The sequence below is a fragment of the Oncorhynchus nerka genome, linkage group LG10, assembly GCF_034236695.1.
Source record: "Oncorhynchus nerka isolate Pitt River linkage group LG10, Oner_Uvic_2.0, whole genome shotgun sequence".
Taxonomy (NCBI): Eukaryota; Metazoa; Chordata; class Actinopteri; order Salmoniformes; family Salmonidae; genus Oncorhynchus; species Oncorhynchus nerka.
The window spans coordinates 8,763,506-8,785,197 of NC_088405.1; the positions used below are offsets into that span (position 1 = coordinate 8,763,506).

General features: G+C 44.8%; 1 long non-coding RNA gene and 1 pseudogene across 1 annotated transcript; both read left to right on the top strand.

Annotated features, from left to right (window-relative positions):
* Window positions 1-13,692: 13,692 nt before the first annotated feature.
* Window positions 13,693-14,155, top strand: LOC135573546 (uncharacterized). Its single transcript, XR_010464775.1, has 3 exons — window positions 13,693-13,758; window positions 13,842-13,928; window positions 14,044-14,155. It is a non-coding gene; the product is annotated as an uncharacterized LOC135573546 (long non-coding RNA).
* A 946-nt stretch (window positions 14,156-15,101) lies between these two features.
* On the top strand, window positions 15,102-20,834 carry LOC135573614 (myosin heavy chain, fast skeletal muscle-like; annotated as a pseudogene).
* Window positions 20,835-21,692: the final 858 nt, after the last annotated feature.

Consider the following 21,692-nt stretch of genomic DNA (forward strand, 5'->3'; position numbering starts at 1 on the left):
CTGACAACCAGGCAAAAGTTAATTATGGACCACTCTGGTAAAGGAAATGGATTGACTGAGAGACCTCTGTATTTCTGTGTCTCACTAGCGCCACCAACTCCCAGGAGAACCACACTCCCATTACATTACTTTTTAATGGAATATTTGTCTCTAAATTGAATTGAGTTAACATCGATAAGAGATAATAATAATTAATAATTAATAATAATTATGACAGTATCAAAAGTTTGCGGTATCAGATTGACTCCAATGTTTCTACCATAGCGCCTCAAATACTGTAATGGAGTTCCTGTTAACCCAATACCACTAAAAACATTTCACAATAATCTGACCTTATTTCATTCAATTTTAGTTACATTCATCTTTATCGGCAACTTAATGTTTTTCTTTGACCGATTGTTTTATACTTTGCTTGCAAACAAATCTGAACTGTCTCCTCAGGTCACCTCATACTTGTGATCTATCATATTAAATACATATTTAAAAGCTGTGTCGTTATTTATCTACAGTATGATCTATTGAAGATGCTGCAGGAGCTTTTTTTTGTCTCACATTTCAGTTGTCTAAAACGGTCCAGGAGGATTCTTCAGGCTTACATAACATCAGTACAGTATTTAAATCATCTTATCCACTCATATTTCTGACAGCCAAGTAGCTGCCTCAAACTTTTATTACACTCTGAGGTAAACGGTTTAGCAGCTGGCTTCTTTAAAACTGCTTTAAAATGACTATATAGTTACTATAAAGTAACAGATTCCTTTCCATTTCCATGACATTTGAATGAATCCTTTACAAATACAGTTTTAATATCTTTCTAACAGACAGCTCTAGCAAATCAAATTGTATTGGTCATATACTGTATACGTGTTCAGCAGATGGGGTTAGCAGATGGTGTTGTTGCTGGTGTAGCGAAATGCTTGTGCTTCTAGTTCCGACAGTGCAACAATATCTAACAAGTAATATCTAACAATTTCACAACATATACCTCAATGCAACTTATGAAGGAGACACCATCAGCAGAGGCATTGCTTTAAATCATTTTAATAAATGTATTTGATCAAGGTCTTCTTTATGGACAGGCATTTCACATTCTTCAAACTCTATCAAATCTTTTGTGTTTCAAAACCTCTGCATTTAATAGTCGTTTAAATGTTCTTTGTGTCTAACGTGGTTCCAGCTATATTAATGTTCAATAGGGTGACGTTCAGACAGAAATGTATTGTGTAGAACAGATATGACTGTCTGTCAGGTAGAATAGAGAATCACGTCAGCTCTATTCAATACATTTCTATCAGCAATGTTCAGAACATTTCACCTGAATACCTCCTGTTTGTTCTGTGTCCACCCAGCACATCAGTACAAGAAGCCCCATAGAGGGCAGCTGCTGGATGCACTAGTTGAGCAGATGCCACTGTTATTAGACACAAGATATTTACTTGGCGTGTTTGTGGGTGGAGAGAACATCAACACCATGCAGACTAAGTGTTTATGAATTCAAAGTTATTTTAATGTGCAAAGATCTGGCATGATATTCGACCTGTGTTTTGGTATCCGAGGGACATAGTGCTGGGGTGGAATAAGAACCTGCACAACCATGTGGATGGGGGCTGTCCAGAACAGGAGTTTCTGGCCTCTGACACACTGTTAACTGCCAGATGTCATTAAACCGTTGAGTAAACTGACATTATAAAACTGTCATTGTACATAGTTAACATATTTTGGCAGGACCTTGGGAGGATCAGACAATAACTCTTGATCTAAGACATTTTAATGGTGCCTTCAACGACTTAGGCTCGCAAAGTAGTTTAATCACCACAGACAGGAGTTTGCCTGAGACAACTGAGACACCCAAGAGGCACTGGCACTTTTAACATGATTCAGTCCATTAAAATGTCAGTCAAAATGTACATCTGGATATGACATGTCACATGCTGTGGCATGGATCCACAGAACAACCAAGCTGGATTCCTTCAGCTCTTATTCAGATCTCAATTATCTCACTGTCCATCTATTATGGTGGCCAACGTCAGCAATGTCAGGACCTCGTGGTCGACCAATAAGGTCTAAATTATGTGCTGTTCTGCCCCGGATCTCTCTGTGGTTCACATTACAGGTTATGAGGTCTTTTCAGCATGCAGTGTGAAGTCAATGGAGGGCTGAATGTAATATTCAACTCAGACATTTACAAGGAGAAACACATGGATCAATTAGCCGTTGTGTTTTTCTATCGAGCTTTACAGATCTTTAGACAAACACACAACCTGTTACAAGAAGTAGTTCCCATGGTGACCCCCCCTGTCAGTGTAGTTCCCATGGTGACCCCCCCTGTCAGTGTAGTTCCCATGGTGACCCCCCTGTCAGTGTAGTTCCCATGGTGACCCCCTGTCAGTGTAGTTCCCATGGTGACCCCCTGTCAGTGTAGTTCCCATGGTGACCCCCTGTCAGTGTAGTTCCCATGATGACCCCCCTGTCAGTGTAGTTCCCATGATGACCCCCTGTCAGTGTAGTTCCCATGGTGACCCCCTCTGTCAGTGTAGTTCCCATGATGACCCCCTGTCAGTGTAGTTCCCATGGTGACCCCCTGTCAGTGTAGTTCCCATGATGACCCCCCTGTCAGTGTAGTTCCCATGGTGACCCCCTGTCAGTGTAGTTCCCATGGTGACCCCCCTGTCAGTGTAGTTCCCATGATGACCCCCTGTCAGTGTAGTTCCCATGGTGACCCCCTGTCAGTGTAGTTCCCATGGTGACCCCCTGTCAGTGTAGTTCCCATGGTGACCCCCCTGTCAGTGTAGTTCCCATGATGACCCCCTGTCAGTGTAGTTCCCATGGTGACCCCCTGTCAGTGTAGTTCCCATGGTGACCCCCTGTAGTTCCCATGGTTCCCATGGTGACCCCCTGTCAGTGTAGTTCCCATGGTGACCCCCTGTCAGTGTAGTTCCCATGGTGACCCCCTGTCAGTGTAGTTCCCATGGTGACCCCCCTGTCAGTGTAGTTCCCATGGTGACCCCCTGTCAGTGGTTCCCATGATGACCCCCTGTCAGTGTAGTTCCCATGACCCCCTGTCAGTGTAGTTCCCATGATGACCCCCTGTCAGTGTAGTTCCCATGATGACCCCCTGTCAGTGTAGTTCCCATGGTGACCCCCTGTCAGTGTAGTTCCCATGATGACCCCCTGTCAGTGTAGTTCCCATGATGACCCCCTGTCAGTGTAGTTCCCATGATGACCCCCTGTCAGTGTAGTTCCCATGGTGACCCCCTGTCAGTGTAGTTCCCATGATGACCCCCTGTCAGTGTAGTTCCCATGATGACCCCCTGTCAGTGTAGTTCCCATGATGACCCCCTGGTGACCCCCTGTCAGTGTAGTTCCCATGATGACCCCCTGTCAGTGTAGTTCCCATGGTGACCCCCTGTCAGTGTAGTTCCCATGGTGACCCCCTGTCAGTGTAGTTCCCATGATGACCCCCTGTCAGTGTAGTTCCCATGGTGACCCCCTGTCAGTGTAGTTCCCATGGTGACCCCCCCTGTCAGTGAACTTCTCCAGCCAATGGCCACGTTCTGAAACTGGGTGTCATAATGACATGCAGACTAAAGTTTTTTTGGAATGTTACCCGCTGACATAGAAATGTCAAAGTATCAAACCCCAACTGCTGAGCTGTTGTTGACACTCCAATTTCATCCCATACAGTCGACAGCAGAGTTGCAAGAAGTACAGACTACCAGAGCAACAGATGAGTTACGAGCCCAATATGGCCATGTTCAGTGTCAGAAATACATCCAGCTTCCACAGCAATCTCTAAGGTAATTTAGCATCGCTTCGTTGCTTTGTTGGCAGATCTGCTGCTATTTGAGCCGTGTTCCAGAGGATACGGCCTCCTTCTTTATGGACTGCCTTATTTTTAGACTCACCAACTTGTTCATGGAATTAGGATCAGTCCACACCCGTCCCCTCTCTCATCCTCCCAGAGCAGGTCAACCTGTACACAGACACAGGGGAAATACTGCCCATTTAATGTTAAAATCCTGTCCGACTCTAACATCTAGCACCTGGAAATAATCACAGTAGGTGAGGCATGTCACACAGAGAACATACAAAAAAATGGGAATCCCACACACATAAGGGTCTGGGGGAGCAGGGGACTCGTCCTAGCCAAGCCTTTAGTAGAGTCTGGGGGAGCAGGGGACTCGTCCTAGCCAAGCCTTTAGTAGAGTCTGGGGGAGCAGGGGACTCGTCCTAGCCAAGCCTTTAGTAGAGTCTGGGGTAGAGTCAGGGGGGACTCGTCCTAGCCAAGCCTTTAGTAGAGTCTGGGGGAGCAGGGGACTCGTCTGGGGGAGCAGGGGACTAGCCAAGCCTTTAGTAGAGTCTGGGGGAGCAGGGGACTCGTCCTAGCCAAGCCTTTAGTAGAGTCTGGGGAGCAGGGGACTCGTCCCTAGCCAAGCCTTTAGTAGAGTCTGGGGGAGGGGACAGGGGACTCGTCCTAGCCAAGCCTTTAGTAGAGTCTGGGGGAGCAGGGGACTCGTCCTAGCCAAGCCTTTAGTAGAGTCTGGGGGAGCAGGGGACTCGTCCTAGCCAAGCCTTTAGTAGAGTCTGGGGGAGCAGGGGACTCGTCCTAGCCAAGCCTTTAGTAGAGTCTGGGGGAGCAGGGGACTCGTCCTAGCCAAGCCTTTAGTAGAGTCTGGGGGAGCAGGGGACTCGTCCTAGCCAAGCCTTTAGTAGAGTCTGGGGGAGCAGGGGACTCGTCCTAGCCAAGCCTTTAGTAGAGTCTGGGGGAGCAGGGGACTCGTCCTAGCCAAGCCTTTAGTAGAGTCTGGGGGAGCAGGGGACTCGTCCTAGCCAAGCCTTTAGTAGAGTCTGGTTGAAGTAAGCCTTTAGTAGAGTCTGGGGGAGCAGGGGACTCGTCCTAGCCAAGCCTTTAGTAGAGTCTGGGGGAGCAGGGGACTCGTCCTAGCCAAGCCTTTAGTAGAGTCTGGGGGAGTCCCTAGCCAAGCCTTTAGTAGAGTCTGGGGGAGCAGGGGACTCGTCCTAGCCAAGCCTTTAGTAGAGTCTGGGGGAGCAGGGGACTCGTCCTAGCCAAGCCTTTAGTAGAGTCAGTGACAGCCCAATCCACTAGACGAGGCCAATGATCAACGTTTACAAGTGAAACACTTCACATCCAGGCACACTATTTGGAAGAATTATTTAAATAATGGTGGAAATGGAAAGTGTTCCTGTCTGCCTGTGAATGAGTTGAATAGAAGGAGTTGAATAGAAGGTGCTGAATAGAAGGAGTTGAATAGAAGGTGTTGAATAGAAGGTGTTGAATAGAAGGTGTTGAATAGAAGGAGTTGAATAGAAGGAGTTGAATAGAAGGAGTTGAATAGAAGGAGTTGAATAGAAGGAGTTGAATAGAAGGAGTTGAACAGTAGGAGTTGAATAGAAGGAGTTGAATAGAAGGAGTTGAACAGAAGGAGTTGAACAGAAGGAGTTGAACATAAGGAGTTGAACATAAGGAGTTGAACAGAAGGAGTTGAACAGAAGGAGTTGAACAGAAGGAGTTGAATAGAAGGAGTTGAGTAGAAGGAGTTAAATAGAAGGTGTTGAATAGAAGGAGTTGAATAGAGGGAGTTGAATAGAATGAGTTGAATAGAATGAGTTGAATAGAAGGAGTTGAATAGAAGGAGTTGAATCAAAGGAGTTGTGAATAGAAGGTTGCCCAGTTTAACTGCTGTTGTGGTAATGTCCTGAACCTCTATGGCAGCTGTTATATTTGTAAAGACTGAAGACCTGATGATAGGATAATAGGATATGTTAAAAATTACTCTTTGAATCAACCTCTAAAAGTGGTGTCAACTGGTTAGAAGTTAATGAATTCGGTTTTAACACTCAACTTCCTTCTCCCCTTTAGTTAACCCTAATATATAACTTTTCCCCTTTAGTTAACCCTAATATATAACTTTTCCCCTTTAGTTCACCCTAATATATAACTTTTCCCCTTTAGTTAACCCTAATATATAACTGTTCCCCTTTAGTTAACCCTAATATATACCTTCTCCCCTTTAGTTAACCCTAATATATAACTTTTCCCCTTTAGTTAACCCTAATATATAACTTCTCCTCTTTAGTTAAGCCTAATATATAACTTTTCCCCTTTAGTTAACCCTAATATATAACTTTTCCCCTTTAGTTAACCCTAATATATAACTTTTCCCCTTTGGTTAACCCTAATATATAACTGTTCCCCTTTAGTTAAACCTAATATATAACTTTTCCCCTTTAGTTAACCCTAATATATACAGTGCCTTGCGAACAATTACTGCTTCGCATACAAGCCAGTGAATTATATGCGTTACAGCTGGATGAGTCAACAGACGTGGCGGGCCTGGCACAGCTCCTGGTATATGTCTGTTACAGCTGGATGAGTCAACAGACGTGGCGGGCCTGGCACAGCTCCTGGTATATGTCTGTTACAGCTGGATGAGTCAACAGGCCTGGCACAGCTCCTGGTATATGTCTGGGGATGAGTCAACAGACATGGCACAGCTCCCGGTATATGTCTGTTACAGCTGGATGAGTCAACAGGCCTGGCACAGCTCCTGGTATATGTCCGTTACGTTTACGGGGGTCAATCAAGGAAAGACGTCCTCTTCTGCAAACCACTCGAAATGAGAACAATATGAGAGGATATTTTTTAAATACTGGGCAGCTTTGTGAAATCAAATGGACTTTTGTAGGTCAAGATGTGTTGGTATCTGTACTGATGGCGCAAAAGCCGCACCTTGGGTCCACTGCATCATCTACCAAGTGGCTCTTGGGTCCACTGCAGCATCTACCAAGAGGCTCTTGGGTCCACTGCAGCATCTACCAAGAGGCTCTTGCTGCCAAGGGAATGCCTGACAGCTTGAAAGATGTTTTGGACACTACAGTGAAAATGGTGAAAACTTTGTCAAAGCAAGGCCCCTGAACTTGTGTATTTTCTGCACTACGCAATGATATGGGCAGCGACCATGTAACGCTTCTACAACAGACAGAAGTGTGCTGGTTATCAAGGGGCAAAGTATTGACAGGTTTTATTTAATTGAGAGACAACTTCAAGTTTTTTTTACTGATCATAATTTCACTTGTCTGACCGCTTATCCTTATCCTTATAAACTTCAATGGGATTAGGGACATCCCAAGGATGCTGGATATCACAGACCATTTTCAAATCAGATTTGAATCACATTCATAGGTGGTTTGAAATCAGAAACAAATCAAATTCATGGTCATGAATAGTTAAACTTGATTAAAAAAAAAAAAAAAATGGATGTCTCTTACGTGTTGGGCGTTAGCTACTCAGTTGACAGTTTGACAAGAAAATGTGCTAGCAAACTAGATTGTATACACTCTAAGGTCGATGTCCCTGCCCCCGATTAAATATAATTAGCATAATTAAAAAACTACCCATCAAAATCTGTCAATTTAATCTAGAAATATCCGGTTCTTTGCCTTGGACGTGTCTCAATCCTGTAGTAGAGGACAACTTTAAAATGTATTTTGTATAGCTAAAGGGTTCCTAAAATTCAAAATGAAATAGCTAAATTAGCCATGGTATGACCATCGTATTAAAACAATTCCATATGTTAGCTTAGTAGAATCCCCGAAAGAGATTCTGGAGGGAAATGGGAGGAGCCTGAAGAATGTCCAAAACAAACAGTTAAATAACCACAGTTAACCTTTCCACCCTGACCTCTGTGAGTCAACATGTAGCATAACTATTCAACACAGTTAACCTCTCCACCCTGACCTCTGTGAGTCAACGTGTAGGGAATGCTTCCTCTGACAGGTGGTTGGCCAGTCTATTTATAGACAAAGTGTGTTAGTGTTTTAGGAAACAGGGATCAATGCAGGACTCAGCAAGGGCTTCTCCATGGGCTGGCTAGACTACGGTGGTGTGTGTGTGTGTGTGTGTCTGTGTGTGCTCTATAGGAAACTGGCAGGGGATCTCCACAGTAGACCCAGGTGTGTGTAGAAGGAAACACAATTAAAAATATTTCAAAATGTTTGTATCTTAAATAGCATGAGCAGTGCACATTTGTACCAGCACGAGAAACTCTATATTTCATGAAATGCATAGCATTACTCCGTGTTTAAATGAAGGAATCAGTGTTTAAATGAACTAGCATGATATTGATTCTTGACTACACCATTCACCACAGATGAAAAGGGGAAACATAAGTATCTTTGCTAACACCCTGCAGTCAGGTTTTCACACCAGTAGACCCGCTAGCTATGTAAACAACTCCTTCTGTGAACACGTGATGATGGTTACAAGGCAGTGCATATTTACATTTGGTAAGATAATATTTTTTAGACATTACCATTGGTGTATTAAAAGGATCAGAGAGTGTGTGAGGAAGTGGAGGCAGCAGGGTAACTGAGGGCTTAGTCGTTGCATAGGGGTGTTTCCAGTATATGGAGTTCGTGCGTGAAAAACACATTATTTCTTGGGGGTGCTGATGGTGATGCGAGACCTATTCATGACGTCCCTTCCGCACCGCCATGACCACCCATTACAGCTGCTCTTAATACGATGTGCAAGTGGTGTCGTCCTGCGTCAAACTTCCGGGTCCTGTCTTTTGAATGGGCTTGATGATTATATCGACTTATTCATGAATATGTGCTCATTTAAGATATACAGCACCAGTCAAAAGTTTCCATTTCCCCCATTATTTAAATCAGTCTTCCAAATAGTGGATGTGAAGTGTTTCACTTGTAAACGTTGATCATTGGCCTCGTCTAGTGGATTGGGCTGTCACTGACTCTACTAAAGGCTTGGCTAGGACGAGTCCCCTGCTCCCCCAGACTCTACTAAAGGCTTGGCTAGGACGAGTCCCCTGCTCCCCCAGACTCTACTAAAGGCTTGGCTAGGACGAGTCCCCTGCTCCCCCAGACTCTACTAAAGGCTTGGCTAGGACGAGTCCCCTGCTCCCCCAGACTCTTATGTGTGTGGGATTCCCAGTTTTATGTATGTTCTCTGTGTGACATGTGTCACCTACTGTGATTATTTCCAGGTGCGAGATGTTCGAGTCGGACAGGATTTTAACATTAAATGGGCAGTATTTCCCCTGTGTCTGTGTACAGGTTGACCTGCTCTGGGAGGATGAGAGAGGGGACGGTATGGACTGATCCTAATTCCATGAACAAGTTGGTGAGTCTAAAAATAAGGCAGTCCATAAAGAAGGAGGCCGTATCCTCTGGAACACGGCTCAAATAGCAGCAGATCTGCCAACAAAGCAACGAAGCGATGCTAAATTACCTTAGAGATTGCTGTGGAAGCTGGATGTATTTCTGACACTGAACATGGCCATATTGGGCTCGTAACTCATCTGTTGCTTTGGTAGACTGTACATCTTGCAACTCTGCTGTCGACTGTATGGGATGAAATTGGACTGTCAACAACAGCTCAGCAGTTGGGGTTTGATACTTTGACATCTCTATGTCAGCGGGTAACATTCCAAAACAACTTTAGTCTGCATGTCATTATGACACCCAGTTTCAGAACGTGGCCATTGGCTGGAGAAGTTCACTGACAGGGGGTCACCATGGGAACTACACTGACAGGGGGTCACCATGGGAACTACACTGACAGGGGGTCACCATGGAAACTACACTGACAGGGGGTCACCATGGGAACTACACTGACAGGGGGTCACCATGGGAACTACACTGACAGGGGGTTCACCATGGGAACTACACTGACAGGGGGTCACCATGGGAACTACACTGACAGGGGGTCACCATGGGAACTAAACTGACAGGGGGGTCACCATGGGAACTACACTGACAGGGGGTCACCATGGGAACTACACTGACAGGGGGGGTCACCATGGGAACTACACTGACAGGGGGGGTCACCATGGGAACTACACTGACAGGGGGGGTCACCATGGGAACTACACTGACAGGGGGGGTCACCATGGGAACTACACTGACAGGGGGTCACCATGGGAACTACACTGACAGGGGGTCACCATGGGAACTACACTGACAGGGGGTCACCATGGGAACTACACTGACAGGGGGGGTCATCATGGGAACTACACTGACAGGGGGGGTCACCATGGGAACTACACTGACAGGGGGGGTCACCATGGAAACTACACTGACAGGGGGGTTAAATTACATTTAACCCTCCATTGACTTCACACTGCGTGCTGAAAAGACCTCATAACCTGTAATGTGGATCACAGAGAGTTCCGGTTCAGAACAACACATTATTTTGACCTTATTGGTCGACCACGAGGTCCTGACATTGCTGACGTTGGCCACCATAATAGATGGACAGTGAGATAATTGAGATCTGAATAAGAGCTGAAGGAATCCAGCTTGGTTGTTCTGTGGATCCATGCCACAGCATGTGACATGTCATATCCAGATGTACATTTTGACTGTGACATTTTAATGGACTGAATCATGTTAAAAGTGCCAGAGCCTCTTGGGTGTCTCAGTTTTGTCTCAGGCAAACTCCTGTCTGTGGTGATTAAACTACTTTGCGAGCCTAAGTCGTTGAAGGCACCATTAAAATGTCTTGGATCAAGAGTTATTGTCTGGTCCTCTCAAGGTCCTGCCAAAATATGTTAACTATGTACAATGACAGTTTTATTATGACAGTTTACTCAACGGTTTAATGACATCTGGCAGTTAACAGTGTCTCAGAAGCCAGAAACTCCTGTTCTGGACAGCCCCCATCCACATGGTGTGCAGGTTCTTATTCCACACCAGCACTATGTCCCTCGGATACCAAAACACAGGTCGAATATCATGCCAGATCTTTGCACATTAAAATAACTTTGAATGTCATAAACTCTTAGTCTGCATGGTGTTGATGTTCTCTCCACCCACAAACACGCCAAGTAAATATCTTGTGTCTAATAACAGGGGCATCTGCTCAACTAGTGCATCCAGCAGCTGCCCTCTATGGGGCTTCTTGTACTGATGTGCTGGGTGGACACTGAACAAACAGGAGGTATTCAGGTGAAATGTTCTGAACATTGCTGATAGAAATGTATTGAATAGAGCTGACGTGATTCTCTATTCTACCTGACAGACAGTCATATCTGTTCTACACAATACATTTCTGTCTGAACGTCACCCTATTGAACATTAATATAGCTGGAACCATGATGATGCTATGAATTCAATAATGTCCCCATAATGTTGCTTGAGTATGATAATCAATATGTTGTTTTGTTGCAGACCAGGAGAACCAGTCCGTCCTGATTACGTACGTTGTTTACTAAAATCTCACTTGAGAAAATGTTTCTACTGCAATATGTTGGGACACTTGGGTGTGATGAAAATACATGACATTATGAATGGATTAGGCTACGCATAGAAATGAGTTGATGAGTGGGGATATTTGTTAATGAGAGAGGTACAGGATAGAGGTACAGGATAGAGGTTCAGGATAGAGGTACAGGATAGAGGTTCAGGATAGAGGTACAGGATAGAGGTACAGGATAGAGGTACAGATAGAGGTACAGGATAGAGGTACAGGATAGAGGTACAGGATAGAGGTACAGGAGAGAGGTACAGGATAGAGGTACAGGATAGAGGTACAGGATAGAGGTACAGGATAGAGGTACAGGATAGAGGTACAGATAGAGGTATAGGATAGAGGTACAGGATAGAGGTACAGGATAGAGGTACAGGATAGAGGTACAGGATAGAGGTACAGGATAGAGGTACAGGATAGAGGTACAGGATAGAGGTACAGATAGAGGTACAGGATAGAGGTACAGGATAGAGGTACAGGATAGAGGTACAGGATAGAGGTACAGATAGAGGTACAGGATAGAGGTACAGGATAGAGGTACAGGATAGAGGTACAGGATAGAGGTACAGGATAGAGGTACAGATAGAGGTACAGGATAGAGGTACAGGATAGAGGTACAGGATAGAGGTACAGGATAGAGGTACAGGATAGAGGTACAGATAGAGGTACAGGATAGAGGTACAGGATAGAGGTACAGGATAGAGGTACAGGATAGAGGTACAGGATAGAGGTACAGGATAGAGGTACAGGATAGAGGTACAGGATAGAGGTACAGGATAGAGGTACAGGATAGAGGTACAGATAGAGGTACAGGATAGAGGTACAGGATAGAGGTACAGGATAGAGGTACAGGATAGAGGTACAGATAGAGGTACAGGATAGAGGTACAGGATAGAGGTACAGGATAGAGGTACAGGATAGAGGTACAGATAGAGGTACAGGATAGAGGTACAGGATAGAGGTACAGATAGAGGTACAGATAGAGGTACAGGATAGAGGTACAGGATAGAGGTACAGGATAGAGGTACAGATAGAGGTACAGATAGAGGTACAGGATAGAGGTACAGGATAGAGGTACAGGATAGAGGTACAGGATAACTGATCCCCCGTCTGTGGAAATCATCGTCCACACCATTAATATGATAGATGTCCAACAAACTGTAACATTTAAAGGGGTCTATCAAAGTAAAATGTTAGATGTATTTAGTTAACCTCTTTCTAACCCCCGTGCTCTACTTTAGGGTAAATTCATTAGAATTCACTTCCAAGGTAGCAAACTGGCTAAAGCTGACATTGAGACCTGTGAGTTGATTTTCATTGTTTCTCAATGATTTCCTAAATTCACATATATTCACATATATATTCAGAGAGCATATCATCATATCATTTAATCTCATATTCTCTCTCTCTCTCTCTCTCTCTCTCTCTCTCTCTCTCTCTCTCTCTCTCTCTCTCTCAGGGGGAATGTTTCCTTCCTCCATTATAAATACTATTACAATGAGTACATCCATGGCAACAAGGCATCTAGATATGGGTCAGGGCTTTGGGAAAGATGTATCAAGTAATGGACTGTGACAAGTGTATGACAAGCTGTATGACCAGCATCTTGGCAAAACCAAAGCGTTTGAGAAGCCCAAGCCAGCCAAAGGCAAGGCAGAGGCCCACTTCTCCCTGGTTCACTACGCCGGCACTGTGGACTACAACATCACTGGCTGGCTGGAGAAGAACAAGGACCCCCTGAACGACTCAGTTCTTCAGCTGTACGGGAAGTCTTCAGTCAAACTGATGGCGACCCTGTATGTCGCTGCCCCACCTGAGGGTAAGACTAGCAGAACATCAAAAGACTTCATGAAGAACTAATTACATATCAGTCCCATATTCTTTAAAGAGTCAGTCTGCAGTTGCTACATCCATTTGTGGACTTAAAAGATATGTACCCATTCATTCTTGAAGAACATAACTTTCTTGAAGAACATCAGCTTAGTTCAGCCGTTGTACCCCATCAGATGCCGAAATATAAGCTTTTACTCGTATGCTTGTAAGCAAAGTAAAGGGAAACATGCACTTTACAGCCTCAAAACATTATTAATACTATCATTTTGATATCATGGATGGTCAGTCCTTTAATACATAGATATGTCTATACATTTGAGTGGTTATGTTTCTCCAGACCATCTCTCTGTGTTTTATCAAAACAGGGGCAGGGAGGATGCTTTGTTATTGGTTCAACTGCTGATTCCTGCTTTAAATGTATCACAATTTGTCAGGGTGATTTACTGGGTTAATGTACTCATACAATAGGTGTTATTTTACACAATCTCATTGGCAGCAGTAAGATGCGTGTGAAGATAACCTGAGATCCTCTCGTTTATAATTATATTGAACTTTTCTCCATTATAACAGATACAACCAAGAAAGGAGGCAAGAAGAAGGGTGGTTCCATGCAGACTGTGTCCTCCCAGTTCAGGGTGAGCTTTTAAAATGTGGATATTCAGCTGTACTGATTATCAGAAATGATTTCTGAGAACATGGTTTGTAACCCTCTTACAAGAGAACTTACATAAGCTGATGACCAACTTGAGGAGCACTCATCCTCACTTTGTACGCTGCCTGATCCCCAACGAGTCAAAGACTCCAGGTACAATAGATGTTGAGTTAAATATGACATCTTGTCAGTACAGTATCAGCAACACCAACAAACCAGTCTTTAACCTGTTTATGAGTATTTAAAGAGACTTGGTTTGTGTTTCCAGGTCTGATGGAGAACTTCCTGGTTATCCACCAGCTCAGGTGTAATGGTGTTCTGGAGGGGATCAGGATCTGCAGGAAGGGCTTCCCCAGTAGAATCATCTATGCTGACTTCAAGCAGAGGTACACACACAAACACACACACACACACACACACACACACACACACACATGCAAACGCACACGCACGCACACACACACATACACACGCACGCGAGCAAGTGCGCACCGGCGCACACGCATACACACACGCACATGCACACACATACACACACACACACATGTATAAAAAAAATACTATTTTCTTCAAAACATTCAAAATATTTTTACCCTTTAGTGTGTGTACTTTACTGTATTTATACTTGGGATATTGTTTTCCACAGGAAAAGTAAAAAACAAAAACACTGGAGGAGATCTTTAAGCATGTCACTCACCATGTCACTCACCATGTCACTCACCCATGTCACTCACCCACGTCACTCACCATGTCACTCACCATGTCACTCACCATGTCACTCACCCACGTCACTCACCCACGTCACTCACCCACGTCACTCACCTTGTCACTCACCACGTCACTCACCACGTCCCTCACCACGTCACTCACCACGTCACTCACCCACGTCACTCACCATGTCACTCACCATGTCACTCACCATGTCACTCACCATGTCACTCACCCACGTCACTCACCCACGTCACTCACCTTGTCACTCACCACGTCACTCACCACGTCCCTCACCACGTCACTCACCACGTCACTCACCCACGTCACTCACCTTGTCACTCACCACGTCACTCACCTTGTCACTCACCACGTCACTCACCACGTCCCTCACCATGTCACTCACCTTGTCACTCACCATGTAACTCACCATGTCACTCACCATGTCCCTCACCATGTCACTCACCATGTAACTCACCATGTCACTCACCATGTCACTCACCATGTCACTCACCATTGTCACTCACCATGTCAATCACCATGTCACTCACCATGTCACTCTATCCTTTCTGTGGACCAGAGATTCCGTCTTCACCATCCAGTACAACATCCGTTCATTCATGAATGTGAAAACCTGGCCATGGATGAAGTTGTACTTCAAGATCAAGCCCCTGCTGCAGGGCGCTGAGACTGAGAAGGAGCTGGCCAACATGAAGGAGAACTATGAGAAGATGACGTCGGACCTGGCCAAGGCTCTGGCCAAGAAGAAGGAGTTGGAGGAGAAGATGGTGGCCATGGTGCAGGAGAAGAATGACCTGGCACTTCAAGTCGCATCTGTGAGTGAGCAACAACCCTCATCAGAGCACATTTAGACACACAAGTACACAGACACTAACACAATCGCTTTGTGGCTAACTCAAGAAAATGCCCATGGTATATATTTATATTTAAAACATTTAAATTGATTTGCTCTGACTTATTTGACTAAATGAAGTCTATATTTTGATACACAAAGTGAAAACACCATTTTTTAAAATTTTGTTCTGAAACCAGGATTCAAAGAATCTGAACGATGCTGAGGAAAGGTGTGAGGGGCTCATCAAGAGCAAGATCCAGCTGGAGGCCAAACTCAAAGAGACGACTGAGAGGCTGGAGGACGAGGAGGAGATGAATGCTGAGTTGACTGCCAAGAAGAGGAAGCTGGAGGATGAGTGCTCTGAGCTGAAGAAGGACATTGATGACCTGGAGCTCACCTTGGCCAAAGTGGAGAAGGAGAAGCACGCCACTGAAAACAAGGTCTTGTAGACAGTCCAACCAAACAATAATCCAAAGAATAATCAACTCAAGACAGAAATGTAATTCAAGTCTTTTTTTGAGTGCAGTAAAAATTAAGACACAAAATAGTGGAATTTCAGTTGTGGTGGACTCCCCACATTCATTACATGTTCTGCTCCCCCCTCGTTTATGATTTCCATTCAGTCCACTGGCATGGAGTACAGCGCCATCTAGTGTTGAATCTATAGTACAGTACTTGTTGACACATTTCTATTATCCATTTAACCACTTATGGTGAAGTGAGCAAAAACTAATTTTGTTGTGGCCGTTTTCAGGTTTAAAACCTGACAGAGGAGATGGCGTCTATGGATGAGAGTGTTGCCAAGCTGACCAAGGAGAAGAAAGCCCTCCAAGAGGCCCACCAGCAGACACTGGACGACCTGCAGGCAGAGGAGGACAAAGTCAACACTCTGACCAAGGCCAAGACCAAGCTGGAACAGCAAGTGGACGACGTGAGTGGAGTTTGACATTCTGGCCATGACAGTATGCCAGATGATTTTATCTTCAGTTGTTTAGATTTGACCAACACATGTCTGTTTATATCTTGTAGCTTGAGGGTTCTGACTACAGTATTCCCTGCTATCTTGATCAACATAATGGTTCTTCTTGACTCATCCTTGTAATCATGAAATAGTCTTTGTATGTGATTCTTAAACGCAAAGTGAATGGTAATGTAGGCTCCCTTTACACTGTCTAACCAAAACAAACGTGTTTGTGTTTGTTAGGAAGGAGTTTGAGACCACCCAGCTCCTCAGCAAGATAGAGGATGAGCAGTCTCTGGGAGCTCAGCTGCAGAAGAAGATCAAGGAACTCCAGGTACAGGACAGGATCTAAGCTCCAGTACAGGAAAATAACTGACACATTTCTTCTGGTAGCACACATTCTTCCTGGTGGATTCTGATGGCTCAGTAAGATGGAAGATGGTGCTTCTTGCTGGTGCTTCTAATCTGTGTAAAGATGTTGCTTCTTACCTTTGTTAGTTTGGTTCCTGCATGGAAACTGTCTAATGAATATAGTAAATATGTTAGTTTAGCTGGTGTAACTGGTGTAACTGGCTATGTATAAACACATTTATGATAAATATATTTTATTTCACCTTTATTTAACCAGGTAGGCTAGTTGAGAACAAGTTCTCATTTGCAACTGCGACCTGGCCAAGATAAAGCATAGCAGTGGGAACAGACAACACAGAGTTACACATGGAGTAAACAATTAACAAGTCAATAACACAGTAGAAAAAGGGGAGTCTATATACATTGTGTGCAAAAGGCATGAGAAGGTAGGCGAATAATTAAAATTTTGCACATTAACACTGGAGTGATAAATGATCAGATGGTCATGTACAGGTAGAGATATTGGTGTGCAAAAGAGCAGAAAAGTAAATAAATAAAAACAGTATGGGGATGAGGTAGGTGAAAATGGGTGGGCTATTTACCAATAGACTATGTACAGCTGCAGCGATCGGTTAGCTGCTCAGATAGCAGATGTTTGAAGTTGGTGAGGGAGATAAAAGTCTCCAACTTCAGCGATTTTTGCAATTCGTTCCAGTCACAGACAGCAGAGAACTGGAACGAAAGGCGGCCAAATGAGGTGTTGGCTTTAGGGATGATCAGTGAGATAAACCTGCTGGAGCGCGTGCTACGGATGGGTGTTGCCATCGTGACCAGTGAACTGCGATAAGGCGGAGCTTTACCTAGCATTGGCTTGTAGATGACCTGGAGCCAGTGGGTCTGGCGACGAATATGTAGCGAGGGCCAGCCGACTAGAGCATACAATATACAGTACATGCTATTATTATGTAGTGAGGTTCAATTGTTTCAACTGTATTGTAGTGTTCATTCCCCCTGCTCTTACCACCTGTTTTAGGCCCGTATTGAGGAGCTGGAGGAGGAAATTGAGACTGAGCGTGCTGCCAGGGCCAAGGTTGAGAAGCAGAGGGCCGATCTCTCCAGGGAACTTGAGGAGATCAGCGAGAGACTGGAGGAGGCCGGAGGCGCCACTGCTGCTCAGATTGAGATGAACAAGAAGCGCGAGGCTGAGTTCCAGAAGCTGCGTCGTGATCTTGAAGAGTCCACCCTGCAGCATGAGGCCACAGCCGCCGCTCTGCGCAAGAAGCAGGCCGACAGTGTGGCTGAGCTCGGGGAGCAGATTGACAACCTGCAACACGTCAAACAGAAGCTGGAGAAGGAGAAGAGTGAGTACAAGATGGAGATTGATGACCTCTCCAGCAACATGGAGGCTGTCGCCAAGGCTAAGGTGAGTAGTGATGTTTTGGTCAAGCAGTGTTGAGGATGGTCAGCTAAATTACCATTCAATAAACTGAAGTTGACAGTCCCATATGTTTCACTAACAGGGCAATCTGGAGAAGATGTGCCGTACTCTTGAGGACCAGCTGAGCGAGATCAAGACTAAGAATGATGAGAATGCTCGCCAGGTCAACGACATCAGCGGACAGAGGGCCAGACTCCTTACAGAAAATGGTACCATCAACAATGAACAACAAACCAATATAGTTCACCTCAGTAGTTTTATTTATTTTTTATTTCACCTTTATTTAACCATGTAGGCTAGTTGAGAACAAGTTCTCATTTGCAACTGCGACCTGGCCAAGATAAAGCATAGCAGTGTAAACAGACAACACAGAGTTACACATGGAGTAAACAATTAACAAGTCAATAACACAGTAGGGAAAAAAAGGGAGTCTATATACATTGTGTGCAAAAGGCATGAGGAGGTAGGCGAATAATTACAATTTTGCAGATTAACACTGGAGTGATAAATGATCAGATGGTCATGTACAGGTAGAGATATTGGTGTGCAAAAGAGCAGAAAAGTAAATAAATAAAAACAGTATGGGGATGAGGTAGGTAAAAATGGGTGGGCTATTTACCGATAGACTATGTACAGCTGCAAGGATCGGTTAGCTGCTCAGATAGCAGATGTTTGAAGTTGGTGAGGGAGATAAAAGTCTCCAACTTCAGCGTGTCGGGGACTGTAAATTCAGTCCACACAGTTTCTGCACTACGATTCCTCAAAATACAATTTCAATCTAGAAAGAATGACTCATTAACAAGAGGTCCCTCTTTCCCTGCAGGTGAGTTTGGCCGCCAGCTGGAGGAGAAGGAAGCCCTGGTGTCTCAGCTGACCAGAGGCAAACAGGCCTTCACCCAGCAGGTGGAGGAGCTGAAGAGACTGATTGAGGAGGAGGTCAAGGTAAGGCATCCTAAATGGAAACTACCTTCCAGTTTAGAGGTTTATCTACACATAGACTGTTTCTACACCTCCCTCAGAGACTTCTACTGTCATCTGTTTTACTCTCCCTCTCTAATCTCTCTTTGTCTTTCTTTCTCTCTCAGGCTAAAAACGCACTGGCCCATGGTGTCCAGTCTGCCCGCCATGACTGTGATCTCCTGAGAGAGCAGTTTGAGGAGGAGCAGGAGGCCAAGGCAGAGCTGCAGCGCGGCATGTCCAAGGCCAACAGTGAGGTGGCTCAGTGGAGGACTAAGTATGAAACTGATGCCATCCAACGCACAGAGGAGCTGGAGGAGGCCAAGTGAGTTGCACTCAATAGCAAAGACTAAAATAAACGGTGTGGATGGTGAGGCTGGTACAGGGATCTGAGAAAATGTTACTTCAATATGTAGTGCAATATTTGAAACTGGTATCATTTCCTATTTATGCTATTTTTATTCCTCCACTGTGGTTTGTTTTGAGCAGGCAGACCAGTTGTATAAGTGAAGCATTTAGAGAGAGGCTTAGTGCTTTTATATTTAATCATGTCAACCCACCCAATTCATATTCATTATATAGACAGGGACGCTTTATTTTGTCTGGATTAGCATCCCAGATAAATCTAAATATGTTTTGCTCATATGATTTGAAAAAAGGAATCATCAGGAGTAGGCAGCTCCATAAGTAAGTGAGTAAACTGAGATATGACTAAGTGTCACGCCCTGACCTTAGTTATCTTAGTTTTCTTTATTATTTGGTTAGGTCAGGGTGTGACTAGGGTGATTTGTGTAGTTTGGCATTGTCTAGGGGTTTTGATTTATTTATGGGGTTTAACTAGTCTATATGTCTATGGTTGCCTAGATTCGTTCTCAATCAGAGGCAGCTGTTTATCGTTGTCTCTGATTGGGGACCATATTTAGGTAGACATATTCAATGGATAGTTTGTGGATTGTTATTCTATGTTTAGTTGCCTGTTTGCAGTAGTTATATAGCTTCACGGTTCGTTTTTTGTTGTTTTGTTCAGTGTTCGTTATTTTCATTAAAATAGTTATGTACGCGGATCACGCTGCGCCTTGGTCTCCTCATTATGACGACCGTGACAGAACAACCCACACTACAAGGACCAAGCAGCGTGAAAAGGAGGAACAGCGCTTAATGGGGAGATGGACCTGGGAAGAAATATAATATGAAGCAGGACCCTGGATACAGCCGGGGGAGTATCGCCGTCCTAAGGAGGAGTTAGAGGCAACGAAAGTGGAACGGGGATACTACGAGTATAAATACCGGAGAATAGAGGAACGGTGACGATATGAAGGTACACGGCTAGCACGGAAGCCCGAGAGGCAGCCGCAAGATTTTTTGGGGGGTGGCACACGAGGAGATTGGCTGAGTCAGGTAGAAGACCTGAGCCAACTCCTGTGCTTACTGTGGGGAGCGTGTTACTGGTCAGGCACCGTGTTATGCGGTAGAGCGCATGGTGTCTCCAGTGCGCTAATCTAGCCCGGTGCGCTCTATTCCAGCTCCTCGGATTGGCCGGGCTAGAATGGGCATCCAGCCAGGAAGGAGGGTGCCGGCTCAGCGCTCCTGGTCTCCAGTGTGCCTCCTTGGACCAGGATATCCTGCGCCGGCTTCGCAAACTGTGTTTCCGGTGAGTCTACCTCAGCCCAGTACGTCCTGTGCCAGCGCCCAAACATTTGCAGGGCAAAAATAAACATCCAGCCAGGACTGGTTGTGTCAGCTCTACACACTGAGATCTCCAGTATGCCTCCACAGTCCAGTACGTAAATCTGGGCTGTCTGGCCCCCAATCTGGAATGCAAACTCCCTCACACAAGTCACTGGAAAATATCAAAACAGTCTGCCCAAACCTTCTACACAAACATCCTGCTAAAACATTCTTTAAGGAAACCTTCTACATAAACATCCTGCTAAAACATTCTGCCCAAACCTTTAGATGCAAACATCCTGCTAAAACAGTCTGCCCAAACCTTCTAACAAACATCCTTGCTAAAACATCTGCCCAAACCTTCTACACAAACATCCTGCTAAAACATTCTGCCCAAACCTTCTACACAAACATCCTGCTAAAACATTCTGCCCAAACCTTCTACACAAACATCCTGCCTGTGCCAGCGCCACAAACATCATTTCTGCAGTCTACACAAACATCCTGCTAAAACAGTCTGCCCAAACCTTCTACACAAACATCCTCCAAAACATTCTGCCCAAACCTTCTACACAAACATCCTGCTAAAACTTGCAGAATGCCCAGACAGGCACTCACTATAGGCAGCACACAAGTCACTGGAAAATATCAAAACAGTCTGCCCAAACCTTCTACACAAACATCCTGCTAAAACAGTCTGCCCAAACCTTCTACACAAACATCCTGCTAAAACAGTCTGCCCAAACCTTCTACACAAACATCCTGCTAAAACATTCTGCCCAAACCTTCTACACAAACATCCTGCTAAAACAGTCTGCCCAAACCTTCTACACAAACATCCTGCTAAAACATTCTGCCCAAACCTTCTACACAAACATCCTGCTAAAACAGTCTGCCCAAACCTTCTACACAAACATCCTGCTAAAACATTCTGCCCAAACCTTCTACACAAACATCCTGCTAAAACATTCTGCCCAA